Raw genomic sequence first — 22,459 nt, forward strand, 5'->3', positions numbered from 1 at the left:
GCGGTTTTTGTTTTGTTCACTGTTATATCCCAAACAATTAAAAGGATTCCTAGAACCTCGTGAATAGGTCAGTAACTATTTGGACAATAAAGTGCCCCTTGCAGGTAAGGGCTTCCCTAACAATAGTCCTGCAAGACACTAACAACCTTACTTATAGAATTAGTGTATGAATTAACTGCTATAACAAGAGATTTGAAGCTACAAGGATTTCAATAATTTTTTTCTTCTATATAGCAGTCCATATGTGGGCAGTCCAGAGCTGGTGCCATGGTGCCACCTACTCAACATGAAGATTTCATCTCAGTGCAAGGCTGCACCAGCTGTTATGAAGGAAGAAAGGGAGTGCAGAGCAAGCACTTCATTCCTCAAGTGTCTGAGCCAGACACTGCACACATCACCACATCACTGTGGTCACAGCTCACTGGCCAGGACTTAGTTCCATGGCTTCTCTTAGGTAGAAAAGACTGGGACATGTGTTTTCTAGCTAGGTGATCATGCTCTCAGCTGACATGATGTGGGTCTGACACTACAAATGAAAATTAAGAGGAATAGATACTGGGAGAAAATATCAAACTCTGAAAGTCACTTCTATTTTACTCCCTATTATTATTTTTTTTCTTTTTGTTTGTTTTGTTGTTTTTCACTGGCCCCACCAATATATTCTTGTCAATCCCCTTTAAAAAATTTCTCTCTATATTGAAAGGTTGGAATCTCTCAGGATCAGGTCCTTGGCATATATATATATATATATATATATATATATATATATATAAAATCAACATATACTCTATGCTGGAAAAGTATAGGATAATTCTCAATGTCAAACACCATCTTATTTATGAGTCTCAGATACATATTACCTATGTATATATCCCCTATACTCAGGACCTATTCCCTTTCTCTGCTGCTTAGACCTATCTCTAAATATCTAACCACCAACTCAACATCTCCAAAGAAGATGCCTAATAGGTATTTCACACCTAACATTGTCAAAACATAACTATGGATTCCTACCCATCTAAAAACCTGCTCTTAACTCCCCGTGCTTTATTTCAAGTCCAGTAAAATTGCATCACTATACACCCTGGTGCTCAGATTAATAAATTAAGATCATTCTTGATCTTTGTCTTCCCAATCCAATATCCCAAACATTAATTTAAAAAATAAACAGCTTTATCTCTAAATCATACCCTGAATCTGACCATTTGTTATCTCTATTGCTTCAGCTCCAACCTAAGTCACCATCACTTCTCATCTATAAATAATCCACCTTTGCTGGGTCTCTCATTTCTAGTTCCTCCTACTGGCTGAAGACCCTACATATAGCAGCCAAAGTAATGCTTTTAAAGTTTAAATCAGGTCAATGTTCTCGTTATTTGAAAAATTCCAATAGCTTTCCATTGCCCTTTGAATAAAATCTACATATATCTCTCTCCACTGCCCAAATCAGCAGTGATATTCAAAATATTTATCATGTGGTACAGCAGGAATACGAATGAGCAGACTATGCACAGGTCAGAGCTGGAGCAAGGCCCTGGAGGCTGCCTGCTGTCGATCTCATTTACTCTTTAGTTGCTGAATCTTAAGGAGGACTGTGGGGTCCCAGAAATGGGATGAAGTCACTGAAGTAGGCACTCTGAGGGCTTTGGTCAGTGCCTATTTATCAAGCAATACAGAAATAGCCCAATCTTTTAACAACCAGTACCTGTCAGTATGTGCCAGTGAATAGTAGTCCTGCATGTGAAATTCCCTAAGACCTGCTATAAACCTTTCTCTTCAACTTGTTCTCTACCTACTCTACCCCTTATTCAACAAACACATCCATATTGGCATTTTCTTTTTCCTGTCTCTTGAGCATATTAAGCTTCTTTCAATATCAGAACTTTTCACTTGCCATTCCCCTGTTTCAAAAACCCTTTCCATATCTTCCTATGCCTGCTTCCTTCTCATCATTTAGACCTCCAATCACATGTCACTTCTTCAAAGAGCACTTCTCAGATCACACTAGCTATGATGTCTCTATGCCACAGTACCTTCTGTTGTCCCCTTCATAGCATTTATCAGCATCTAATTTCCTTGTGTATTTATGTACTGACAAGATGTTACTGGTTTATATTTCCCCTATAGAGGTATGTATTTTAATCATTGCCTTGCTCAATACTCTTTCTATTCTTTGCTAATTTCCAAATCCAGAACATTTGGTGTCACACATTAATTAGGAATAAATGCTTGCATTAATAGATATTGATGCCTGGCCGGCATGGATCAATGGTTGAGCATGGACCTATGAACCAGGAGGTCTTAGTTCAATTTCTGGGCAGGGCACATGCCAGGGTTGCAGGTTTGGTCCCCAATGTAGGGTGTGCAGGAGGCAGCCGATCAATGATTCTTTCTCATCATTGATGTTTCTCTCTCTCTATCTCTTTCTCTCTCTTCCTTTCTCTCTGAAATCAATAAAAATCTCTATATATAAAAGCCTAAATGACCATTCGACCATTTGGCTGGTAGCTATGACATGCACTGACCACCAGGGGGCAGATGCTCAATGCAGAAGCTGCCCCCTGGTAGTCAGTGCGCTCCCACAGTGGGAGCACCACTCAGCTGACCAATGGGCACCAGATGCCAGGCTCATGGCAGGCGAGTGCAGCTGCAGCAGCGTAAACCTCTGCAGCAGACACTCCCCCTGCGCGCCCCTCCCCCAGACCAGAACCAGGATCGGGACCGGAATCAGGACTGACTGGGTGCAAGCTCGAGGCCACTTCTTGGTCATGGGTGTGCCAGTATCGCCCTAGGATGGGTGCGCCAAGACTGCAGCAGAGCAGGAGCGAGCCTACTGAGCAGTGGTGGTGGCAGGCACATTGGGGCTGGTATGAGCAGGAACAGTGCAGTTCACTACTATATCCCTTGGGGGATGTAGGACTGCCAGTTTGGGCCGATCCCTGCAGGCCAGGCCGAGGGACCCCACCAGTGCACAAATCCGTGCACCAGGCCTCTAGTATATTTATAAAAAAAAAACAAAGTAATAGATGTTGATGTCAAAATACCTCTTTATCTTCTACCATTGCCTCTTAGGTCTCATTATTAGTCTCATCTTCTCAATTTTCTTGATCTTATCCACCAAACCAACAAGTTTATCAAAATTTGTGTTGCAAATCAGCTACTCCTTGGCTAATTAGAAGATATGAGACAACATACTCTAATCTACTCTCAATTTACAATTTCAGCTATTTTTTACTGTTGTTGACACTATTACAGATGTCCTCCTTTTTTCCCCTCTTTGCCCACCTTCACTGAGCCCCCAGTCCTGTCCCCTGCTTTTCACCACACTGTTATCTGTGTCCATGGTCTATGCATATGTTCTTTGGCTAATCTTTTCAACTTCCTTTATTCAGTGCCCCATCCCCTTTCCCTCTGACCACTGTCAGTCTGTTCCATGTATCCACGCCTGTAGTTATATTTTGTTTGTTAGTTTATTTGTTCATTAGATTCCACATATTAGTGAGATCATATGGTATTTGTCTTTCTCTGACTGGCGTATTTCACTTAGCATAATGCTCTCCAGGTCCATCCATGCTGTGTCAAAGGGTAAGGGAAATTTTATTTGAGCCACTATTGGAGCCACTATTCTGCTAGTTGTTAGAAATACGAAGTAAACTTGCCCTTAAGGAACTCACAGTGCAGTGGAAGTAAATGCATTCAGTTCCATGTGGAAATAAACACAGGCAGTTCCATGGTCCATGCATGCATGGAGCAGCAAGGGGTGAACGTAGTCAATAAAGGTTCATTGATTCTCACAGGTCAAGGGTCACCAGAAGTACAGGGGATAACAAAGCACCAAAGAAACACGCCTCGTCAGACCTCTCCTGGAATCAGACAGGGTTATAATTGGAACCTTGTAATGTTTTCTGACAAGCTCTCAAAGATGCATCTGTTAGATTTTAAATTAAAATAAAAAGCTATGCAAACTGAAACTTTAATCTCTGAAGGTATTCTTCTTTATGGTCAGCTCTGTGAGAGGAGTTCATTGCTGTAATTTGGGATTTCTCCCTTAAAATATTTCTATCTCTTTCTTCTATAATAAATATAATTACTAACCTCTTGTTACCACCATTAAGTCCAGTAATATAATTTGAAAGACATATGTCCTTTAAAATTAATGCAAAGACAGAACATAAGAATGAACTTAATTCTTCTGACTCAAATTTCCTCTTTGAGATCAGAGTTCCACTGTCAGGCAATAAGGGTTCAGCACCAGAGAGAGACAAGTAACCAAGAATTGGGCCCTTAGCACTATTGCTCAGAAAATGTATTATTCTGCCTTCTCAGAATTGTGATATCCCTTTGAACGGTCACTGATCCCTTGTTACTTTTGTTTTCTATGTCTTTTCAGATTTCCACATGATCACAGACCTACTGCAACCTTCAAATATGCCAATTAGCAAAAATATCTAAATCTGCATGGAAATGGGTGTCATAAATTAAGTTGGGGGACAAAACACCTGTTTGATGGATTATATTGGTTTTATTTAAGTTCACAGTTATCACTTTTTTGTAAAGCTTGCTTTTTATTGGTCTATTTTTGTTTTCCTTTCCAGTGAATGTAATGCATTTGAAAGTTGCCAAAATATTAGCCCAGACTTACAGTCTTTATTTAGGTCATGGAGCAGATATAGCATTGGTAGCAACAGGAAAGTATTTCAGTCACTTAAATAATTGAGCATGATCCTTCACAAATATTCTAATTGCTTATAATATACTACAGACCAAATAGCAGATCCATAAGTAAGACAAATCTGAAAGAGGAAAGACCAATGTGAGAAAGAAAAGAAGGAGAAAGAATACTAGTATATATTGAGCCTCACTAATTTCACCAATGAAAAATTATCATCTGATATGCTAATTAACATTATATAGTTATTGTGATTTATATAAATGGAGTCACACATATATCTCCTTTTGGATCCAGCTTTCTGTTCAATTTTATGTCTGTAAGAATCCTTCCATATTGTGGAGTATAGTTTCAGTGTTTGTTTTCATTGCTATATAGTATTCTATTGTGAGAATATAACAGAAAATTTTTTTTATTTTTTTTATCCATTCTATTACTGGGTAGATATAGAAGTAATTCCTGGCTTTGACTATTAAGTTAAAACTACAGAACTCTTCTCATTTGCAGACCCTTATTTCTGGCTATGAAGTAGGATTTTTTCACAATATCACAATAAAAGTATTTTATAACATAGAATAAAAGTAGAATGTCATTTTCATAAGTTTCTGCTTACATATATTCCATGCATATTTATAGTACATGATGTCAAAAATCCACAACAGTCTAAATAAGTGATTTTTAAGGAAGACATTCCCCTCCCTACATAAATTGCTTTGAGGTATCACGATTTCTAATTACTGAACAGAAATACTTAGATGTTTATTCAGGATTTCTTTGCATTGGTTTTAGACAAAAGGTGCTCAAAACTAGGAATTATCTGTTATGCTTTTCATAATCTTATTTTTTTATTTATTAATCATAACTATCTGTAGCTAAGATGGTAGAATAAAGAAATGTCCCCTTACCCAGCCAGCATAGCTCAGTGTTTGATTGTCGACATATGAACCAGGAGATCACGGTTTGATTCCGGTCAGGGCACATGCCCAGGTTGTGGGCTTGATCCCTAGTATGGGGTGTACAGGAGGCAGCCAGTCAATGATTCTCTTTCATCACTGATGTTTCTATCTCTCTCTCAGTCTCCCTTCCTCTCTGAAATAAAAATCTATTTTTTTTCTAAAAAAAAGAAAGAAATGTCCCCTTGAAGAACCTAGAATAATGTATTGCGAGTCCAGGTTCTAATAAGTATGACCTCAAAACTTTCAGGAAAATTGTAATCCTTAAAAAATAAATCTAAGAAAAAGGCACTAATCAGTTGTAGAGAAAAAGAAAATCTTTTACTCACTCAAAAAATAGAGCAGCAACAATTTATTTCAAACTGACTGAGACCAATGTAGCCTGAAAGCAAATGACAGTGGGTCTTCTATTCCTTTGCATGGGATCACTCCCTTGCTTATATGAATGGTTCAAGAAAAATAAAATAAGGCAAAACATAAATTGTTTTAAATTTTTAAGTTCAGATTAAGCATGAGAGTGGAATGATAGTTGTTTCTGGAGTAGCTATCATTAACTAAATTGCTCTAAATGGTGTGAGATGTTCCTTCTATGGATTTTATGGAAATATACGCTATACATCTTCACTCATTGTTTTGACATCTGGTAGCTGTTTCTCTGGATTCTGCACTTTTTCATCATATTATTTATACATTTTCATTGCAAAAAGTTGATCGTGTCTTCCTTCTTTCTCTTCCATCAGCTTTGCACTTGTGGTCAAATATATGACATCTAAGGTTGATTGATCCCTTATTCATATTACATCCTCACTGACATTTCTCTGACCACATGCCAAAAACAAAAAGAAGAAAAAATTGGTTTTAAGACTCTTACAGGAGATGTTCCCATGCCTCTTTAATAAATCAAGGCTAGATGGGGAAAAAATTCTAAAGGAGGAACTCATCAAAAACGTTTATATATCACAGTACTTTGACAAAGATATGAAAGTTAAATTATTTCTGAAAGGCCCTCAGTTGATTTGTTTGTTGTTTATTCATATATATATATATATATATATATATATATATATAGAGAGAGAGAGAGAGAGAGAGAGAGAGAGAGAGAGAGATTTTTTACAGAGAGGAAGGGAGAGGGATAGAGTTAGAAACATCGATGAGAGAGCAACATCGATCAGCTGCCTCCCGCACACCCCCTACTAGGGATATGCCCGCCACCAAGGTACATTCCCTGGACGGGAATCGAACCTGAGACCTTTCAGTCCACAGGCTGAAGCTCTATGCACTGAGCCAAACCAGTTAGGGCTTGTTGTTTATTCTTGTTAGTTTTTTCTAAAGACTCTTAAAGCTGTTTTTATCAAAATAATTGTGAATGATCTTTATCACGTTCATAGATTGAATATTGGCATAGATTAAAGTGTGCCTGGTTTGCTCTTCTTGGTTGGAAACTGGACCAACAGTCCTTGTGAGAGTGAGTACTTCATAAAAACAAGTGTGATTTCCCCCTGCAATCAGGAGACCTCTGCCTATAGTTTATGTTGACTGCACTTCTTTAGTACATCTATTGTTTAGTTAAATCCGAAGAGTAAATTACAAGGATCACAAATGATGTAGAAAACACAAACCATCAGAGAGAGGTTCCATGGAGCAAAATGGCTGGATTGCAGCCAGGCCAATCACTCATGGTCTTCCCTGTACATTGGGGTAACTGAAGTCAAGAGGGAAAATCATGATGGTTCATTACCTGCATCTGGACATGTCGTTCTTTAGGGCAAGTTCCTATGGTGAGGCCAGAATTTCCAAAATGTCAGAGACAAAGCTGTTGCAATAAATCTCATTAAAGCTTCTCATTAAAATAAAAGAACCTCCTCATTGAAAAGATGTTTTTATGTAATAAATGCCACGTCATACACCCTATAGCAACCACTGTAGCAAACTCACGATTGAGCTCAGCGATCTTCTGAAAAACATTTGAGTTCTCACCCTCAGCCTGATGGCTGTTCGTTGGATTTCTGAGAGCAGGATCATAGAAAAAATTACTTGAAATGTGTGTGCGTGTGTGTGCATGCATGTGCGTGTTTATAATATTTTCAGACATATTTCAGAGGCTCTGACAAGTTGAAAAAATTTGCTGTTTACCCTGCATGCCTCATTTTATTAAAAATAATAAATATTGGAAGGCCAAGATTCTCTGTTCTCTTAACACAATAAATTGAACCCCTTACCCATATCCTCATAATTTTCTGTTCAGTTTATCAGTCCATGCCAGGGCTTTGCAAATTTAGAAGGTAGTAATGTTAAAGCAAAGAAGCCACTTACAATGTCCAATTATTTTTAGAAGACAAATTGCAACAGAATAAATCAACCTGTGTTAACGTTACAACTTTTTACTTTTTGCCATTTATTAAACAAAGTATAGCCTTTGTTCCACTCTTTCTACCCACATAATAAATGTATATATTATTGGAAATTTCTTTATATATGTTGATAAGGGCAAAGTTTCTGGAAAGACATAGATTAGGGACAAAATCCATCTCTGACACTTAAAAGGTATTTGCCCTTGAGCAATTTTCTTAACCCCTTCGTGTCATAGGGTTCCTCATTGTGGAACAAGAATACTAAATCCTTATAGATAATGCTCTGAAAGCTACCAAAAGAAATGTGTAGAAAAAAATATCCTAGAAGGATTATTAGTACCCATCTATAGTAGCAACTTTGTGCCAGGTAAAATTTTGCCCCAAATCATTTCTTCATTGATTAGCGTAGCGAATACCATATCCATTTTTAAAAACTCCCCTCCAGCATCACTGCCTCTAGAAAGTTTCTTAACCTCAATCCATTCCTGTAGAATAGACAGCTCTCTATTCTGCATTTTTACCTTATGAGAACACCTTAAAATTTTATCACACTTCTGTCTGTTTATTCATACAACCCATCTTCCCCCCAACTTTTTAGATGACCTTGGAAATGTTTCTATTCTTACGAAGTTCCGACCATGGTGTTCAACTTCTGATTCCTAACAAATATTTGAAAGAATGAAGGATGGAATGATGCCTGAAATCATAGTTAAAGCTGCAAAATAGAAGCCTGGAAGAATGTGTGACTAAGGGAAGCACAGGACAGACAGGGCCAGCTTGTCAACTGTTCTACAGACCATTAGTCAAATGTGGCTACATTTACCGGTACATGATTTCAGGGGGAAAAAATTTAGTAATATCTAAAAACGTATTTCTATTTTGTTGGTTGTGCTTGAGTGTGTGTGTGCATACACATGTGTATAAAAAAAAAAGAAGGCAACAGTATTAGCCAAATTCAAAAAGCTTCCCATTCTCAGGAAATAAATAAGAGATAAAACATTAATAAGAATTTCCAGTAGGATTATTTTAATGACTTTTCTCAAAGATTAAATTTTAGATTTGTGGTCAATAAAATGCTGTGAGCAGTTTGGTTTTCACTAATGTTTCCTTAGAGGAAATTATGGTCCTACATTACCATACAAAAAGAACAAGAGTTTTTTTCTGAAGATACAAGTGGATGACAATGTTGATGTGCAATTAGATGTGGCCATAGGACTAAGTTATAGTCAATGGGATATGGAATGAAGTGAGGAGTCACACTTCCAGAGCAGACCCATGGAAAACATCCTGTAAGAGCCTTGGTCTCTCCTGTCTCCGCCTACCAAGCTGTAAAAGATCCCGGGGAATGGTGGGTACTCAGGGCCCTGGGGTATCCCATGCAGGTAATCTGCCCCAGAGATCTTTCAGACAAGAATCCAGTTTGAATTGAAACCCAGTTTAAATTGTTACAGGATTGAGATGTAGTAATTTTGAATCATAGCAATTCGCTTACCCTAATACAATGATGTTTTGTTTCATGATAATTTAACTGAATAACTTTTTAAAAATTTACTTTGCACATTTTTATTATAGAACTTTTTTCTCTTTATTAAGAATAAGCTACAAATATATGCTAAAAACAAAAGATTTTTCCAATGAAACCCCATACCATCACCTAGTTTCAACAATGATTATGTCATATTTGCTTTATAATTTTCTGTCTATGGGGACATAGATAGAAATATCTTTTACTGTCTTCTATTTGAATTCAAGATACAGAAATCATAATGCTTTGTCTCAAAATACTCCAGCTGCATCTTTTAAGATAGAAAAATAATGATAATGACTTTGATATCATTTAACCTACACTCAAATTCTTAGTCATTTCAAATTCTGTATTTTATTGCTGCTTCTAATAAACCATGATTCTAGTCTGTATTCTGACACCGCAGTGGGTTGTTATTATCTCTTTAATCTCTTAAACCAGAAGAGCACCACCTGCCCTTGCCTCTTTATCATTATTATCTTTCTCCTGGATGTATTTGTTTCCTGCCCCAGTGTAACAAATTACCACAAATTTAATGGTTTAAACCAACACAAATGTATTCTTTTCCAGTTCTGGAGAAAAGTCCAAAATGAATCTTAAGAGGCTAAAATATAGTTGTCATCAGGGCTGGTTCCACAAGAGAGTCATTGATCACATGTTCTGCTTCTAGAGGCTACCAGCAAGCATTCCGGTGGCTCCAGGTCACATCCCTCCAAGCTCCGCCCCTTTGGGCACATCACCTTTTTCTCTACTGCAGTCAAATCTCCCTCTGCATTCCTCTATAAAGCATTTGTTGCATGTACTTCCCACCTAGACAAACCTGGAAAACGCCTCCGTCTCAAGATCCTAAATCACATACACAGTCTATTTTTTCATATAAGGTAGCATTCACAGTTTGTAAGAATTAAGATTTCTTAATCCCTGGACATCTTGGTGTGCCATTTTTCAGCCTACCACAGTGTGTGATATGGATTTTTTTAAGAAACCAGGCCAGTAGTCTTACAGAATGTCCTATGCTGGGGATTTGCCTAATTATTATTTCACTGTGCCATTTACTTGTTCTTCTATGTCCTAAATATTTTTAAAGATTTTAAAAATTGATTTTTAGAGAGAAAGTTAGAGAGATGGCAAGAGAAAGAAACATCTATGTGAGAGTGAAACATCAATCAATTTGGATGCACGGGACTACAACCAACCAACTAAGCTACACAGGCTAGAGCTATGTCCTGTATTTTTTATACAATGGAGATTAGGTCTTAAGGCTTGATGGGATCTAGACCAAAGATTTTTAGCAAAACTAACTGATAGGAGATAATGTGAACTTCAGGTTATACCACATGGGAGAATACAGACTGCCCGAATGGTCTGTATCAGTGATACTAACTTTGTTAAAGTGGTCACTCTCAGATGTCTGGTATAATTTTTCTTTTGAAACTGTCAAGACATCAATGGGATTATATTTTGACACTGTGTCCATCCTATTTCCTACTATTTTATCTAATAATTTTAGCAAACTTTGATGATCCTGTTCTTTCACTTTATTTTTACTTCCGTCTCTTTTGCAAATCTCTTAAAACTTTGCTAATCCCTTCCTCTTCCATTACAGATATGATTCAATGAGTATAATTTAATCTTTGATATGAAGAATCTCATAGGCTCTGGCATTATCTTTTGAACATTAATTTTCTTCAAACGCTAATAGAGTAACAAAGAAGAAAATTCAGGCGATTTCAGAGATCCTGTTACAAGCATCCTGTTTTTAAGAGCTTGGAAACAATGACTCTTTCCTATCTCTAACAATTATTTCAAAACAACAGTCTTTGGATCAGACCCATGAATAGTAATGACATCATAGGCATATCAAAAGAGATGCTGACCTATTGTCTTCTCTTCTTTACATTTCAGTAAGAGGTTATCACATTTTTAAAGCTGGAGTATTTTAATATCAGGTTTTAAGTTGGCTGGAATGAAATCGCCTTGATGTGGAAGGTTCTCTCAGTGGAGCTTATCAGACACATTTCCCTCAAAGGAAACACTGATGGCCAGATGGAGCTCACTGAGAGAATGTGGTCATCATCACCTTTTCATTTGATTCTCATTTTCAAATGATTATAATCATTTTGCCAGCAAGGAACTGATCAAAATTTCCCTGGAAATTTTATTTTATTGAGATCTGGTGTCATATTCTACAGTGTCCATCCCCCAAACCTCCCTATAGCTGATGATTAAACAATTCTGCTGCCAAAAGTAAGTCACAATGCCTAGGGCAATTGCATATAAGATGTTGACCAGCTGTTTCCTTTCTCCACTAAGTACTGACTATGTAGATAGAGGGAAAAATTGTTAGGATCAGAGCTTTAGGTTAGATCAGATTGACTTCCTGCCTGAAATGTATAACCAAGGCAAGCTCTATGATTTTATTTCCTGACTAAAGTCATGAGAAAGTGATAAGCCAGATCATCACATACACCAAAATAAGATGGAAGAAAAGAATGATCCTTTTGAGTTCAAATATTTTAGGTTGTATGTATTTTTTCTACAAGAAAATTACCCCACACAGGGATTAAGTGGATGTTTAATTTTGTTATTTGGTTTTGGTTCATCTTCTTGTACTACAAAAGACCAGCTACTTAACTGTATAGGACTGACAGGGAAATATTATTTTGAAATCCCTGAAAGGAGTTGAAGAGGAGGTATTTTTTAGAAAGAGGGGCAATGTTACAAGATATTTGGGTCTATGACATTGAAATAAAGAAGTTGTTCTCTCTCAGAAGGAAGAGGATCTTTGTGGAGACAAGAAACATAGTGTCCATCAGTCCTCAATGTCCCAGGTGCAAGAATAAATCCTGAGCCAATGCTCCTGGCACCAGCCAACTTGATCCCTGACAAACCTGTGTCCTCATGTGATACTAATGAATGATCTCTCCTCAAGAATAGTCTAAGACAGTGGTCGGCAAACTCATTAGTCAACAGAGCCAAATATCAACAGTACAACAATTGAAATTTCTTTTGAGAGCCAAATTTTTTAAACTTAAAACTTCTTCTAACGCCACTTCTTCAAAATAGACTTGCCCAGGCCATGGTATTTTGTGGAAGAGCCACACTCAAAGGGCCAAAGAGCCACATGTGGCTCGCGAGCCACAGTTTGCCGACCACTGGTCTAAGAAGTGACTCCTTCCGTTATGGTGGGGGTGGAAGCAGAGCACCCAACCTCTAACCCTGGGCTCTGATCCAGAAGCCTTGTGTGGGCAGAGGGACAGCAACACTTCACTGTCCTCTAGCCCACTGGCCCTCAAACTCAGCCCTTTTTAGAATTGCCTGGGGGAGCTTGTTCAAACACGTTGCTGGACCACAGATCATGAGAGTTCCTTTGCATTTTGTAACAAATTCATAGGTAATACCTCTGCTGCCAGCAGACAGCCCACTTTCCCATCTACTAGAGCTTGTTTTTTTTGTTTTTGTTTTTTCTATCAGACTTAGTATTGGCTCATTGGCTCTTTCAGTGAATATCCTCCCCCACCCTGTCCCCGACAAATAGAACATTTACCCTTTTGCAGGCAGCATTTGTACCAACTGTACTGACCCTCCCCAGCCAGGAGGGCCTCCATGCCTCCCTCACTGTAACCACAGAAAAGGAACGTGTCATAACTTAGAGTCCTGGCAAACTACAAACCATTCTACTTGGTGTAGCATGAGGTTGGGACACAATTTGTTCTTGGATAATTAGTCATTCTATAGGATGGCACATCCCTGACACCAATGTTCAGCTCATGGATCAGGAAACATACTTCCTTACCTCAGATTTGACTCCCTAAGGCTAGCATCTAAAGTGTGGGTGTTCAGCTTCTACTCCGTGTTTGTTACCTTTCATTAGGGTTCAGGACAGTGAAACAAGTCCAAGCCAGACCAAGGCACTCAATGCATCAGAAAGACCTTAGTATGACATACAGGCAGGTCTGGAGCCCAAAAGAGGAATCACCTACACATGTGCGTGCCTGCAAGTCCCTGATCTGGCTTAGGTATTTCTATGGCGCATAATAGCTGCACTCAGAATTGTGTACAGTGATGATACCTGATTTCATAACAATATACTAGTCCTCCCATTTTTTTTCATTCATTTAGACAACATATTCTTAAAGTGCATAAGGTTATAGGAAAAGGTACAAGAAAGAGATGGCCTTTTGTTGTCACAGTTCCATGCAATTAGGTGGAGGAAGCAGATATTAACTATTACTAATGGAAGTAATTACTAATTACACTTTATAAATGATATGGAGAAATACAGTAGGCAAAAAGAGCGTGTTACATAGGTTAGGTTCTAGTCTAATCTCTAAGGAGGTGAAGTTTGAGCAGTACACATTACATTTATTCAACACCCATTCAACCGATCCATCAATCCCCTGCTCAGTGAAAGGCACATTAACCACCTCCCAGGCCTTCCTGAACAGTGCTGTACAAAAGATCTTTCTGCAGGGGGAGAAGTCGTCTATAGTTTCTGCCCAAGACTGCTATGCTGCTTCAAAGCACATGTGGCCACTGAGCATTAGAAATGCTATTACTGAGACTAAGGAACTCTTTTTATTTGCTTAGAAAAAATTTTAAAAGTCACATATGGCTAGGAATTGGACAGCCCTTGCATTCCCTATGGTAACCCAAGAAAAGTACATACTTTTGTAGGAAAAAGAAGTCATGATTTAGGGTTCATTGAGAACCTGGAAAGTTTGGACAACAGATGGAACCTGATAAGGCAGGAAGCCAAACATGTAGTTCATACTCAACACATTCCCAGCTTTGCTTATTGTAACCTTCTGTTTCCTAGCTATGTTGTTCACTTTTTACACATCCAGCATATTTCTGCCAAGATCCTGCTCTTTCTGCCAATTTGTCTGTCTCTCTGATTTCTTGCCCCAGGATCTTATTCATCATTTTTTCCCCTAAATGTTAAGTACACAACTTTTTATTTTCCTTTGAAACTATTCATACTATATTGGTCCTCTTCTGGCTTTGACATACAGGGTGGGGCAAAAGTAGGTTTATAGTTGTTCCTATGGAAAAATAATACAATAATCTATATATATAAAAGCCTAGGCGACAGGCTGCCCAGCTGACTGGCCAACAGGCCAGGACCTATGACATGCACTGACCACCAGGAGGCAGACGCTCAACACAGGAGCTGCCGAGCTATAGCAACTTAGCAGAGCACCCTCTCGCACTCCGGGACTCCTCTGGGGATGTTGGACTGCCGGTTTTGGCCCAATCCCTGCAGGTTAGGCTGAGGGACCCCACAGATACATGAATCTGTGCACCAGGCCTCTAGTTAATAAATAATAATACAAGAATAAACTCTGTGTTTCACATACTTATGACTGTAAACCACTTTTTCCCCACCCTGTATACTCTGAAATGCATATTCATTTTAAATTTTCTTCTCAAGTTCTTATATGAGAAAAATCTCATGTTAATACATTTGATTCAGTACTATCCACACTAACAATATTTTACATCATTTCATTATATATTTTTTATTTTCAAAGCATCTCCCTATTTACTATGTAAACATTGTATGAAGCTTATAGACTGAGTTAGCCAACATTACATAGCCCATTTTTATTTATTTGTATTATTGCTTGTTGTGTGTGTCATTCATGAGAATGTAAACTTATTAAGGGCAAAATCTTTGTCTATTCATTAACACCTTCTCATTATCTAGCAGTGCCTGGCCCAGAGAAGGTGCTCAGTGACTGTTTGTTGGATAAGTAAATCACCCAAGGTCTGGCCTCTTGTTTTGTAATACAAACCATCATCAATTATATTTTTCTAAGTCTTTGTGAAGGGGGTTTGTTTTAACTTTCTGCTTCTTATTATGAATTTCATGTAAATTATTGCACAAAGATGCCAGCATTAAACTCCTTCCCCAACAGAGGAACAATAGTGGTGTGTCAGGCACATAATCAATTACTCATTCCTATTTATGGGATGCACTTGAAAATTTCTTATTGCTAGTCACATTGGAGCAATAATAGAGGGAAGATAAAGAATGCAAGATTAGGCTGCCAACCAACACAAGCACTATGTACTTTTATCTTGTTAAATTGTGTTTGAATCAAAATGAAATTAAAGTTGGGTGTTTGTGGGGGTTTTGTTTGTTTGTTTGTTTGTTGTTGTAATCTTTAGAAATTTTTGGAAGGGGATTTTTTCAGAATAATTTTAGTTGTATTTACTCCAAACTCAGGGCATAAAAACAACAAGAACAATTTTTTTAAAAGTAAGAGCTAACTTTATGTTTTGTAGGATTGAGTCATGCTAGTGTTAAGGCAAGCCTGGGTGTACAGATATACCTCTCTCAATAAATTAAATCCAGAAAACCAAATCAGGTTTTCTTGCATCGTGTTAAAATTTGTTATCACGTTGTGATAATGATTTATTCAAGCATGTGTGAGATGGAGCATCCAAAAAAGACCGTGGGCCTCAGAAAACCAAAGCAAAGCAAAGGGGAGAATGGAAAAGCTCTGTGTGCCCGGCCCTGCTATCCATCACCACCGTGGACTGAGAGGAGATGGCCCTTTAATAGAAACTGGCTAATTTCCTTAGAAATTTCTCATTAGGCTGGCCCTTCCTGAGCTGCTTCTCCATTAAAATGTGATAAATGAATTCTGCCATGGCCAATTCCAGCCTGTCCTTCTTTCCCTTAATGAAATGAAAAGGTGTCATGCTGGCAAGCTCTCAGGACAGAGAGAATTATTCATGGGATGCTAGAAGTCCTGCAGTCACCCAACCCTTCAGGGCCCCAGCAATACTAGAGATGGGACCTTCAGAAGCCTGAAAAGGGTTTGAATAGGGATTTATTTTCATTTCACTCAGGAAAAATATTCCATGAATTTGCACACTCTCTCTTATGACATTTTTTCTATCTCAGATAATCGTGTATGTGTGAGAGGGAGTGTACATAAGTATGTTAGTTGTACTTATTGATTTTTAATATAAATCAGTTTGAATTTAATATTGTGTGTTTTTTTCACCATGTCTGTTTATTTTATTTTCCCTTTTTTATTGAATTTATCGGAGTGACACTGGTCAACAAAATTATACAAGTTTGAGGTGTACAATTCTATAAAACATCATCAGTACTCTGTATTATGTGTTCATCACCCCAAGTCAAGTCTCCGCCCATCACTATTTATTTCCCCTATACCCTTGCCCACCTCTCTCCAAGTCATCTGCTCCCCGCAATCACCACCCTGTTATTCATTTCCTTAACTTTTTTTTTCTTTTTTGCTCAGTCCCTTTATCCCCCCAGACTCCTACCCAACAGCTGTCAGCCTGCTCTCTATCTATGAGTCTGTCACCATTTTGCTTATTAAAAATTTTGTTCATTTGATTCCGCATATGAGTAACATTTTCTGTGGAAAACAGTATGGAATTACCTTAAAAATTTAAAAATAGAACTGCCTTATGGCCCAGCTATTCCACTTCTAGGAATTTATCCAAAGAAACTCAAAACAGTAATTTGAAAGAATATCATGCACCCCTATGTTCATTGCAGCATCGTTTACAATAGCCAAGTAGATGAGTAGATAAAAAGCTGTGGTAAAGCCCTAACCAGTTTGGCTCAGTGGATAGAGCATTGGCCTGCGGACTCAAGGGTCCCAGGTTCAATTCCAGCCAAGGGCATGTACCTTCGTTGCCGGCACATACCCAGTAAGGAGTGTACAGGAGGCAGCTGATTGATGTTTCTCTCTATCCCTCTCCATTTCTCTCTGTAAAAAAATTAATAAAATATATTTAAAAAAAAGCTGTGGTATATTTATACAATGAAATACTATGCATCTATAAAAAAGAAGGAAACCTTTCCCTTTGCAACAGCATGAATGGACCTGGACAATATTATGCTAAGTGAAAAACCACTCAGAGAAAGACAATAATATTATTGTTTTAAAGTATAGATTTAAAAAAATATATAGATAAGATATAGATGAGATAGATATAGATTAGGTATAGATATAAATATAGATTATAGAGATATAGATGATAGAGATAGATAGAGAGATAGAGATAGAGATAGAGATAGAGATAGAGATAGAGATAGAGATAGAGATAGAGATAGAGATAGATGGATGGTGCTATATTTTAAAAGTTGGTTTTACTTTTAAAATAGATTTGGGACCTGGATAGACGAATCATGTGGTCTCAAACAATGTCATTCATTACTTCAAAATTTCTAATATTTCTGACTTGCCTTAGCTACCATTTACTGGTATTTTTCCTTTTATTGAAAATTACATTTTTTATTACTTGGTATGTCTCTGCCATTGGATCAGGTAAGAGGTTTGTTCTCCTTGTTTGGAAGTCATTAGTCTTTCACAAGTTTCCTCCTTTCTCCTTTCTGCAGAAAAATACACAACCCAACCTACTACTGGAAAAGGACCTGAGACTCCCTTATTCTCAAATGTAAATGAATGTCATTTCAAAATGCTCCCTCTTGAAAAGAAATTTGTTATTTGCCAGAGAACCAATGTTTAATTGTTTTGAAGACTGAAAAAAGAAAAATATATATATATATATATATATATATATATATATATATATATACACACACACATATGTATGTATACTAGAGGCCCGGTGCATGAAATTCGTGCATGGGGGGGGTGTCCCTCAGCCCAGCCTGCACCCTCTCCAATCTGGGACCCCTCGAGGGATGTCCGACTACCCACCAGACATCCCTCTCACAATCCAGGACTGCTGGCTCCCAACTGCTCACCTGACTGCCTTCCTGATTGCCCCTAACCACTTCTACCTGCCAGCCTGATCACCCCCTAACCACTCCCCTGCCAGCCTGATTGATGTCCAACTGCTCCCCTGCCAGCCTGTTTTCCCCTAACTGCCCTCCCCTGCAGGCCTGGGTCCCCCCCAACTGTTCTCTCCTGCAGGCCTGGTCACCCTTAACTGCCCTCCCCTGCAGGCCTGGTCCCCCCCAAGTGCTTTCCCCTGCAGGCCTGGGTCCCTCCCAACTGCCTTCCCCTGCAGGCCTGGTCGCCCCCAACTTCCCTCCTCTGACGGCCTGGTCACCCCTAACTGCCCTCCCCTGCAGGCTTGATTGCCCCCAACTGCCTTCCCTTGCAGGCCTGTTCCCTCCCAACTGCCCTCCCCTGCTGGCCTGATCGCCCACAACTGCCCTCCCTTGCAGGCCATCTTGTGGTGGCCATCTTGTGTCCACATGGGGGCAGGATCTTTGACCACATGGGGACAGCCATCTTGTGTGTTGGAGTTATGGTCAATCTGCATATTACTCTTTTATTAGATAGGATAGAGGCCTGGTGCATGGGTGAGGGCCAGCTGGTTTGCCCTGAAGGGTGTCCCGGGTCAGGGTGGGGGTTCCCTTGGGGCATGGGGCAGCCTGGGAGAGGGGTCTGTGGTGGTTTTCAGGCCAGCCACGCCCCCTGGCGACCCAATCGGAGGCCCTGGGATCTGGGGTTTATTTATCTTCTACAATTGAAACTTTGTAGCCTGGACAGAGCCAAGCCTTCTGCTTGCTCCGTGGCAGCAGCCATTTCTGTTGGGATTTATGTATCTTCTATCATTGAAACTTTGTAGCCTTGAGTGGAGGCCTAGGCCGGCAAGGGCAGGCAGAAAGCTTGGCTTCCTCTATTGCCAGGGAAACCCAAGCCTCCCTCCTGCTCTCTGTGGCTGTAGCCATTTTAGTTGGGTTTATTTGCATATTCGCTCCTGATTGGCTTGTGGGCATGGCTTGTGGGCATGGCTTGTGGGTGTAGCAGAGTGATGGTTAATTTGCATATTATTCTTTTATTAGATAGGATATATATATATATATATATATATATATATATATATGAAAACATTTCTATTTGTATTGCTTATTCTGATTTCTTTCTTTGCAGGGCTTCCAAGGCAGTGGTCTTACATGCTGCTTTTATCTCACACAATAGCATTAAAATGTATAGATACCAGAATAGCATCTGGAGAAATCAAACACTCCAAATTTTAGGAAGTGTGTCACAGAGCAAAAGCATCCATTTACAAAGTACTATTTTTATTGCCTTCCATATACCAGTTATTTACTAATGAGGTTACTATCTTCATAGACATTTTGCTTTTATTTCTAAAGATAAACCACTCATTTTGTGATAAGGCATCCAAGCCCAGTTTTAGGTTTTTAAATTAATAAAACTATCTATTTGTTTAGCAAAATTTCAGATTTACTGTCATTCTTAATCTCATCTTAAAAGTTGTCATTTTTATATCTACCCCCATTGGAGAAAAGCAGGGAATGTTATTTCTGGACTATATATTCAGAGATTGAGAAATGGAGAAGTCAATTTTCACCCTGCTGATGAAGTACAGAGTGAGATGAGACCCCAAACCAGTGGTCGGCAAACTGTGGCTCACGAGCCACATGCGGCTCTTTGGCCCCTTGAGTGTGGCTCTTCCACAAAATACCATGGCCTGGGCGAGTCTATTTTGAAGAAGTGGCGTTAGAAGAAGTTTAAGTTTAAAAAATTTGGCTCTCAAAAGAAATTTCAATCATACTGTTGATATTTGGCTCTGTTGACTAATGAGTTTGCTGACCACTGCAGCCCAAACCATTCTCTCAGATTCTTCAGAATTAGCAAGAAGCTTATTGCTAATACACAGGTCTTGATTTCTCTATACTTTATTTCCAAATCTAAAAATCACTAAATAGTGCTAAAAACAAACTAAGAATGGACAGGAGATTAAGAGGTTAGATGAGAATTGATAGCCCAGTAAACATCTTTTTCTAGATCATTTCTGCTGCTTTGGTTAGAAAATTAAACACATACTCAAAAAAAACTTTCTTTATGGATAATCAAAATGCCACATGAAGACCTCAAGCCATCATTTTTCTTGTCACTTGGTACTTTAATAACAGTAATCATTATAATTAACATTAAGGACAATGTTAGTGCAATAAAATTATTGAGTAATTACTACTGACCTACCCGAATGCTGACAATTTGACAGGCATTATCTCCTTTCATTTTCATAAGAATGAAGCTACTTACAATGAAGTAACTTGCCCAAAGTCATACACCACTCAACTCTGGGAGAGCCAGGTCTCCCTGACTCCTGAAATTTGAGTTCGGAACCACTTGACACTTTGTGCATGTGGAGTTCTGGCTGATTATGCATTGTTTCATTTGTATTTCAGCTCTTAACCGCCTGCCTGAGGACCCTGTGTTCCTCCAGCTACCCTCTAATAAATGAACGAGATTCACTCTCAATATTTCCCAGCAAGAGAGTGCTATTTAAGACAAAATAATTCTTGTAGGAGTACTCTGCTCTTTAAAACCATGAGTGCCCCCGCCTGTGTTTGCCATACTCCACAACTAGCTTAGCTGGGAGTCAATGATAGCTCAAACTGCAGGACAAATAGCACTCTCAATTTTTCTAGGAAGGCAGCATCAGCTGGATGATCAACAGGTCTGAAGAAAAATAGAAAAAGAAAGAAAGAAAAGGGAAAATGACTTTTTTTTTTTTTTTTTAATGATCAGCAAGTCAGACATAAGATAAATAAATAAATGACAAGGTCCAAGAACAAAGGGTGGGTACCAACATTAGAATGCACAGAGCCAACTGGAAAAAAACTCCCATAGACTGTGGGAAAAGCGATTTGCATGGAAATAGTCATAATCCCCGCTCGCTTCGAAAATGAGCACCATTGACTGCACATTGAGTGTTTGAGATTTAATAGCAGGAAACGAGCAGTGAATCAGGTCTGTATGATTGTGTGCTTCTATGATGCCCATATCTTTCACATAATGTAGAAAGGACATTTTGCCTATGCCTGAAAGTCTGGGGGGAAGGGATGCAGATTTGGGGCATTTCTCAATGAAATTGAGCCACTAAAAGCCCAAGGTGAACCATTCAGGTCTGGAACTCCCTCCTCTTCCCCTCTTCCCTCCCTCAGATGCCTTTGAGCTACATTCTGACCTCTGACCTCTTTTTTATTTATCTCCATCTGACTTTTTCCTTCAATCTCTGCATCAAATCCTGGGGTTTAGATAGTCTCCTGGAAATTCCTTTCCCTTGTGGCAGGTAGTCCCCGAAGAAGAATCTCTATGGAACATGGGGTTACTGCCTCCTTTTTCGTTTAGTTTGTTCCATCCTGGGAGTGTGTATAATGGTCCATGTGCCCTGTCTCCAGTCCAGTCCACTGCTGTTCTTTCATAGGCTGCAGCACAATTCGTTTAATCCTTTATAGTCCGTTTGCTCCATAGATACATCATGTCTCTGACATTTCCTGGTTGCTTTACTAATATATTTCAACATCTAGCATATTATCTGATGCATAGGAAGCTCCATAAATTTCTGTAGAATAAATCTTCTCATTATTTATTAGTTGACAATGCGTCAGAGACTGAATCCTCTGAGACCTGCCTATTCTTCATTGCAAACTAGAGATACTATATGGTAGGGTTTTGTGAGGGATAAATGTTAGGAATTTGTTTATTGCGCAGCACGACTTAAGCACTTGGTAAATAGCAGTTACAAGATCATTAATTTTTAAATAATCCCTAAATTTTCTTATGCTGATCCTTACCAAACCAGAATCTGGCTTCTGCAAAAAAAATTCTCAGCATAGCCAGGGGTAGGAGAGAAACTAACATGGGATAACAACCAACATTTACAAGCATTTATTTTCACAACTGCACTGTAAGGTAACTAATTTTATTCAAGTTTTAGATTTAAGATAAGGAAAACTGAGATTCTGATAGTTAATTGACTTGTAGATCACACAAATAAAAATGACAAACCTGAATTTTACCACCATTTGGACTATGAGACTCTAGCAGGGGTCCTCAAACTACGGCCCACAGGCCACATGCGGCCCGCCGAGGACATTTATCCGGCCCGTCCCGCCGGGTGCCGCTGCCTGTCCGGCTTAGCAGCTGACTCATCCCGGGCCCGCAGTGTGCATAGG

This window comes from Plecotus auritus, assembly GCF_963455305.1.
Source record: "Plecotus auritus genome assembly, chromosome: 1".
Lineage (NCBI taxonomy): Eukaryota > Metazoa > Chordata > Mammalia > Chiroptera > Vespertilionidae > Plecotus > Plecotus auritus.